General features: G+C 33.4%; 2 long non-coding RNA genes across 2 annotated transcripts; both read right to left on the reverse strand.

Annotated features, from left to right (window-relative positions):
• Positions 1-151: 151 nt before the first annotated feature.
• LOC135142749 (uncharacterized) lies at positions 152-2,408 on the reverse strand. The gene is made up of 4 exons (XR_010282620.1): positions 2,222-2,408; positions 1,865-2,013; positions 724-893; positions 152-349 (listed from the first exon to the last, which is right to left on the reverse strand). It is a non-coding gene; the product is annotated as an uncharacterized LOC135142749 (long non-coding RNA).
• A 201-nt stretch (positions 2,409-2,609) lies between these two features.
• Positions 2,610-3,059, reverse strand: LOC135142725 (uncharacterized). The gene is made up of 3 exons (XR_010282602.1): positions 2,972-3,059; positions 2,842-2,914; positions 2,610-2,766 (listed from the first exon to the last, which is right to left on the reverse strand). It is a non-coding gene; the product is annotated as an uncharacterized LOC135142725 (long non-coding RNA).
• Between the last annotated feature and the right edge of the window lie 5,055 nt (positions 3,060-8,114).

Here is an 8,114-nt window from a genome sequence, read left to right on the forward strand (position 1 = left end):
CCTACTAAATTTAAATTATTTCTAGTTATAAAGTGATACATAAAATAAAAGATACAAAACAATTTATTACTATTCATATTGAAATTTATTGTTTTAATTTAACAGAACAGTAGTACAGCTTTAAAATAAACACCGAATTTACTTTAAAGACGCCTTTTTACTATATCAATACAGAAAACATTATTATTGAGTATTTGGTTCATCTCTGGTAGGTCTTCTCTGTCTCTCGTATTACACAACAATGTCAAAAAATCTTCTCTTCGGATTACATGCGCACCCAGTCGGCGTTTGTACTCCAAATTCATTCCTAAATCCCAAAAGTCAAATCCGTTTTCCTTTAAAATGATTCCTAATGTATTGTTGTTAGTTTAAAAGTATATATTAAATTTGCGGACAAGTACTGCGATTAACGTGAACTGTTAACTAATCTAACTAGAGCAGCACCTAGTATTAATGACATATTGATAGCAAAAGCTTATGATAAAGTAATTATGGTAGGGATGTAATTATAAAGCTTATAAAGTAAATACTCAGATTATAGTTTCAGGTTAGAACTAAAGTTACCTCTAAAAATGCCATCAATTATTTTCTTATATTCTATTAACTCATATATATATGTATGCTTTCATACTTTAACAATTCCGTCAGATTGTGTTACAACCGACATTATTACTACGGAAGTCAATACAAGCATTCAATACACAATAGATAAAGGGTTGGAACCAAGAGTGACACATTGAATAGTTCCAGCTCCATTGTAAGCTTTGTTAGAAAAGCCAGAGGCCGATTGATAACATCCTCCAATAGCAAATCCGAATTCTCCAGCAATCAAATTGTCTTCATCCCAAATTTCAATAGAGTGAAGTGAAGTACTCCTGTAAATGAGCTCGTTGCTCATAATTTATATAATAAAATTGTAATTAATTTCTTTGTTTTGTTTATACTTACTTCTATATATAATATTGCGTGAAGCCCGCTCTTTCAAAAACTTTTTAAAGAAATTTTTTTAATTAAGCCTTTTTTTACAAGAACAAAGGAAGAATAAAAAAGTCGAAAAGGTAAGAAAGGAATAAGATTTTGATGAAAAGGGTAACATAAATTTATGTCTTAAGAAAACTGCAATATTACTGAAGCGGACTTAAAGACTCATAAAAGGTGGTTATCTAACTAACTAGTGATTTTCTGGGTCAAACAAACTGAGATCTCCTTTAACGACTAATAACTGTACACGTTAAAAAACGTACTAACACCAGATCTCGTTCCACACTTACTTACTTAAGTGACCGCATATCATTTGAAATAATATAATAAAAGTGAAGAGGAATCTAGAATTAAAGGGCTGTGGCTTTTTATCTGAAACTCTCCAGTAATTTAGATTAGATAAAAAGACAGTTCTTTTTGAATGTGTTACGTATTAAAACTATATATTAAATAAAAATTGAAAGTTTATAGATCCGTTTACTAACTATAGAATGTTCCACAGAAATAATAACTACTAAATACCTTTTTTAATTTATTTTAAAATCCTTTTTAAACTATAATATAAACTGGAACAAACTCTAAAGCTCTTAAAAACTTTTAGATACGTAATTATCTTATACTAATTTTTACCATCCAATAAAATAAACAAAGAAACAGAAGTTTCCTGAACAAAGCTAGATCAACACAGGCAAAACCGAAAAGAACGAAATAAAAAAATAGTTCAACTTATCTCCAATTAAATATAAAAATACCTATAATAGTTCCTTAATAAAACTAAACTAAACAAACCAATCCCAAGAGCATTTTATAACATGCGCTTTAGAGGCGTCAGCGTATAATATATAATTTTGCCATACGAAAAAGTTAAATATTTAAAACGTACCAGTGATTCGCAAATCCGACTTGGAGTCTCTTGATCTCTTCAAAATAACTTGCAGCATTCTGTTGACGATGAAATATTGCACATAGTGAAGACGCTAATTCTGGTGATAACCAGTTCAAACCATGTTGTTCTTGACAATTATGAACAACCTTTTAAAAAAAATGCTCTTAGATCGAATATTATTAAGAAACGAAGTTAGCAGGTTTTTATGCTACAACTAAAACTTAAAATTATTTTAAATAACAAAGTACTATTAATAAGCTAACAAGTTCAATTAAAATTAAGAGATAATAAAGTCAATATACAGGTTATATATATTTTAAAAATTTACAAATTGAATTTTAAGAAAAAAATAACCTGTCAAGATAAAATCAGGCTTTTATATTAATTCTTTAGTACCTTCAAAAATACAAAAAACTTAATTTATAAACTGCCAATTAAGTAATACTAATATTGAAACAGTGGAACACAAAACAAGACTTCAGACTCCAGCTCCGTGCGGTTAACTTATATGATATAATTTTGCCGCATTATACTAATAAATTTCGATAAAAAACACTTTAATAGCTTAAATTAACAATATGTGATATTGTGGAGGTATATAGTAAATAAACCACTCGGCTCAATATTAAGCTTTAAAGTGATAAACGAAAAAAAAAAGTATTTATAAATAAAAAAAAAATAGTAATGAAAATTTAGCGAACTATAAAATTACGAAACCTTTTCTAGAGCTTTATCTATGGTAATAATATATTTTTTACATTTTTTTAACACATTACGAGAGACATGTAAATTGTCAAAAGTAAGGATGCATCTCTGTCGGTGAAGTTTAGGAGTCAATAAATTATAGTAAGCCATCGGGATAAATCCGTTGTAAACCAGACACAGGATAAAATTTGGCTCTGGGAGTTACAACAAAAGTATAATTGTATGGTAAATAAACTATTAAAAAAATGAGTTTTTAAAAAAAAAAGTACCGAAACAGAAAGCGCAAGAAAATTCACCGGTATAAAGTTTGCATAGGAAATTATGATAATCTTTAAAATTAGTCTAGGAGAAATAGGTTTTGAAACGCTGCTTACATTTAAAAAAATTATTTATGCATACCTCAGGGGTTATAAGTGGTAATAAACCGAAGTCTTCCACATAATAAAACAATAAATTTTTAATAAAAATATATTCGGTTTCTGTTAAACCATGTGGATCAACATCAATAAGTCGCTTAAATTGCATATTTCTTAAGTTAGTCAATCTTATAAGTCTTGGCTCTTTGTCGCCTTTTAATATTACTTGAATTATTTAAGTACGTTAGGAAAGGAGGTAAAATAAAAAAAATCTTAATTTTAAGAAAAGAGCCCATCGATAAAGTTGCACAGGTGGTTTAGTAATAATACTGTCAACGAGGCTTTAAACTTTACTTGCTGGAGTAAAAGAAAGCAAATTCATTAAATATTCCAACTATAATAGTAAAAAGTTTTGCTTTCCGCAACATTTTCGAGTTTTGTATACGAGACCAATTTTAAATTTTTAGAAAAATACAAAATTTAGTGAAAATATAGTCTTTAGCAAAATACTCAAGTCAAGTCTAAGAAACTGAAAAAAAATGTCACTATATTAAACACAAGAGTAACTTGTAAACAAACCTTAAAACTATTCGGAAAATGTCTCCTTTTACAAGCAAACAGCATTATTATAAAGTAAATTTTTATTAATATTTGAGCAAAATAAGTAATTGTATCAACTTATGCAACATCGGTTCCAAATAATAAACAATTGCACTTTTTACTTTAATATACTAATATTAAGCTTAACTAATTAATATTGCAATTTTTATCAAGACCAGCGCATCTACGCCAAGCGAATACAGGCCTATTAGCCTCTACTCAGACGTTGGCAAAGTAGCTAGAGCGGCCTTTGCGCTGCTCGAAAGCATTTGCTGAACTAGCTACGCCCTGCAAGAAATTGGATTTCGACAAGGACACTTGACGACTCTACAACTTTTCCGCCTGATAGAGTAAACGATTCGTACCCCACTTTAAAGAAAGCAACGGAGCCGTCTTTCTTAATGTCGAAAAAGGGTTTGGCACAAGGGCCTGCTTAACAAACTGCGCACAATAGCCCTTCCTACCATTCTTCTAAAAGTGGTCAAATATTACCTTAAGGACCGCGTCCTTGATAACAGCCGGAGGTCCCATAAGGCTCTCTTCTATCACCTCTTCTTTTATGCACTTTATGTTCGCGAGGTACAAGAGCCTGACAACCCCAACACACGGATTGCCTATATGCTGATAACATAGCTAGTTAATTCTCGTCAAATCACCTGCCCAATTGCGCCAACCTCTGCAGTACTACCTAGGGACGCTTGCCAACTGGTGTCGTCGTTAGAAAATTACTATTAGTGTAAAAAAAAAGAGCAAAGCCCTTTCTTCGCAAAGAAGAGCACTACACCACTACCGTCGGTGACCTTTGAACGTAAGGTAATCCCGTGAGCCCTTAGGCGAAATACTTGGGGTTCATTATTAACAATATGCCCTCGTGGTGGCTGCTCGGAAACTGTATCGCTGCGAAGGTCAAGGCGGCTGTTCGAACTCTTTACTCCTTTACGTTGTGCGGAAGAAAACTCTCGCTGCGCAACAAAAGTCGCTTGTATTTGTTATATATCCGACCGATCATGACATAAGCATCCACTGCCTGGGCCTACGACCCACCGGCAATAGTCTCTTCGCTTCAAGTGAGACAAAACAAATTACTACGCTTATGATGAGGGCGCCTTGATTTGTTCGTAATGATGCCTCAAAACTTTCAGATTATACCTCTGGGTAACATTTCTCGACGCAACGCTATCGCCGACCGCGCTCTAAATACATAAATATGGGTTAAGGGTTGAATTATTTTTAATACATATATATATGAGATTAATTTAACACAACTTAAAACTAATGTATACGCTATCACCCCGTTGAGAGCTCGTAAATCCGTTGTTTTCTTTTTACGACCCGACCGAGCACTTAATATAAAAAAATCGCAATTTTATAAGCGGAAGACCAAATTATTTCGGTGTGAAGACCGATTTAATTTGAGGAACTTTACACATTGTGTGTTATTAATTAAATTAAACATGTCATGGTATTCTTTGTAGAAAAAGCAAACTGAGTCCAAATATAAGCTTCTTTCTTCAAGTCTGCCATGATGAGGTCGATACCGTTGTCACTTGAGTGCAACGTCGAAGTCTTTTAGATTTTCTTCTCTCGGGTCAGCGAGAAGCGGTTTGTAAAAGCAAAGTCTTGCACTAATAATTTAACTAATCGTTGTCACTATACCTCGGAGTATTTTATTAAATTAAAAAAACCAATTATATTTAGTAGATTACGTGCTCTTGAATTTTCTCAGTTTTATCAATATAATAACTTTATTTTGAACACTTCTTGATAAACATATCCCCTTACAATAGCTATCTACGTTAAAATCACGCTAAATGTAAACATATAACTACTATATATTCAAAGAATAAAAAGAAATTAAATTAAGCTGCTACAAGTAATAAAACTTATAATTATATTAAGTATGATATGATTTCACCATATAATTTTGTTGAAAAGCATAAAGGGACAAAGGCACTAAATTAGATAACCAAATTCTATTAGAAAAGGTTTTAATAACAAAATAGACTTCTAACTAGCTTGCAGTGTACGCTTGGCAATTAAAGCGCACAAAGATTAACAAATACAACCTTATGCATCCTCAGAAAATCAGACTACTTTATAATTACCATAGGAAGCTATGAGAGGGCAGTTTCCATAACAGCTTACCTGGGTAATTGGTATAAACTAACAAATTAATGATCATAGCACGTGTTTCTACACTTCATTAGATATCTTAACAAACGACTGGAGTATAATGGGTGAAATCATACGCACTTCAGTCCAGTGGCAAACAGCCGTTGGTGCCTTAATATATTTAATCATATCTTCCAATCCCCCAAAGGCACCCCCCCCCACAGACGGTTTACAATATTTCGTAAGTAGTAGCCTTTGTAAAAATATTTTACGACCCCTTACATAAACAGAAATTCCAAGACAGAATTTGATTGCAGCTCTCGAAATCGATTAATATGACTTTTGTTATTTTAATTTACTATTTATAACCTAGTCATCTATAAGATTGCCTTCCTTTGTTATATTAAATCCTCGCCCTTTGCTGTGTTCATAGAGAGCCCCAATGACGACCCAAGCCTGCCAGCACATTGAGATAAAAGCTGTAACGCACCAAAAGGTAACATCATTTTTATAAAAATAGCTGTGCATTGTGTTTAATGATACTAAATAAATAAAAGATCGTATACAACTGTACATATATGAGGTAAATAAAAGGAATAAACAAGTACTGAAGAACAAACAAGACAAAAAGACTAGGAAAAACAAACAGATTAAACAGATCACTAGTTCAGGATAAAACAGATCATGCCAGAATGACAGACCAAAACAGAACCCAGTTGCAAGACAGGGGCAACCAGATCGTAAATTGGTTTCTCCTTGAGAGTGTAAACAATGTATACTTATAAGATAGATTGAGCAAATATGGCTAACTAATCACGTGCACTAATTTGAATTTTACCGGGGGGCGGGGAGCGTAATCCAGAAGGGATAAAGCCGTGCCTTGCAAAAGCTGTTCATGGTGGATGTAGTAGATGAAGGACTTGACGAGGAATAAATTTGTCCTATTGATGGCGTAAAGGACCATCCACTTATAAGGGTTGACTATAAGAGACAAGTTGCTCGTAAAGAGCGTGATAAGTAGCGGATATAGAAGAGAATCTTGCGGGGCCCCTACTGCGAGGAGGTGAGGCAGAGACACTGAGAACCCAGTCGCTAAGGTACAGCTTGAGCATGTTTGAAATAGAGCGGGATTGTCAGGGAGTGCGTTTGCTTAACAATTCTTCCGCCGTACTTAGTCAAAAGCCCCGTCCACTCCAACGGTCGAAATTTTAAATGTCCTTTCTGAATGTTCAACTGAAACTCTTGTAAAATTATACAGGTGTCAACATCACCTAAAATCGACTAAAGATTAACAGGTCGTACTACTAAGCTCAGATGCTAGTTGAAGTGTTTTCAGAAATATCAAGACTATCTCTATTTTTTCCATCGCAAGGAAAAATTACAGAAGGCCATCTCCGAGTTGACGAGGCACCACCGCCATTTGCTTTAACATCAAATTAGTAATGCCCCCAAGGACCGAACTCCTTTCGCTTCAGTGCTTTAATAAACTATTCGATTGCAAGCGCACAGCAGCTAAATTAGCTCAAAAAAAACTGGGCTCAAAGGGCTCGTTTTTGAGGGTTAAGGAGGTAGGCGACGGATATATTAAGCAGAGCAAAGAGTTTTACTTTGTTTTTCATCGCTTTCTACTACAGTAGCTCTGTAGCGCAGTGGTAGTCGAGCTGTATGTCTACAAAATCTGATTTGCCTACGGATTGTTAGAAGGAGGCGCGCGCGCTCGTACTCACCAGCCTTAAACCTTAATTTAATTTTTTTTTTTAATCTGCTGTTTAAAAGCACCATTAGCTTTTTCCTAATGTGCCAGTGTAGGCTGTTAATATTTTAAGTGTATTACATCTCTATATAATTGGATAAAAGAGAAAAAGAAAAAAAGAAATGTGTCCTGGAACACCCCTTAAAAAACACGGGTATTTGTAATAATCAATCTTTGTGAAGCGGCTTCTTTTACGATCTTCAATAGTTGCGAATATAACTTCGCACCCATTATTTTTGGTAACAAATATTTTATTTGGTAATAAATATTTTAACTTTTGTGCAAAAAGGATCCCTATTATAACAGGGGTGCTAAAAAGCAAACATATTCCTATTGAACCAAGCGGGGTAATTATTTTGCAAAACCTATCGGATTGTAATACCTTAGCGTAAGCTTCTTCTGCCCATCATAAAGATTAAAAAAAAAATAAACTGACTTCGCAGATTTTGACAATGTTGGTATGTTTTGTTCAACGCAAGGCGTGTCTCTCACACGCTTTTGCTTGAAGGTCGCTTGCAAGTCATTATTAGCTTTCCGACTAGTTAATTTACAAAATTTGTAGATTTAATATTACTTTAAAAGCTTTTAATGGAAAGAGCTAATTAATTAATGGAAATTCGAAATAACACTTTGCTGTAATTACGCTTTAAACATTTTTTTAAGACAGCTAAAAATAAGTAGAATCAATGAATTACCATGATAGAGAAGAAGTGTTAGTCAA

Source organism: Zophobas morio, unplaced genomic scaffold, assembly GCF_036711695.1.
Source record: "Zophobas morio isolate AGI-343-1 ecotype UQ-CSIRO unplaced genomic scaffold, CSIRO_AGI_Zmor_V1 ptg000052l, whole genome shotgun sequence".
NCBI lineage: Eukaryota > Metazoa > Arthropoda > Insecta > Coleoptera > Tenebrionidae > Zophobas > Zophobas morio.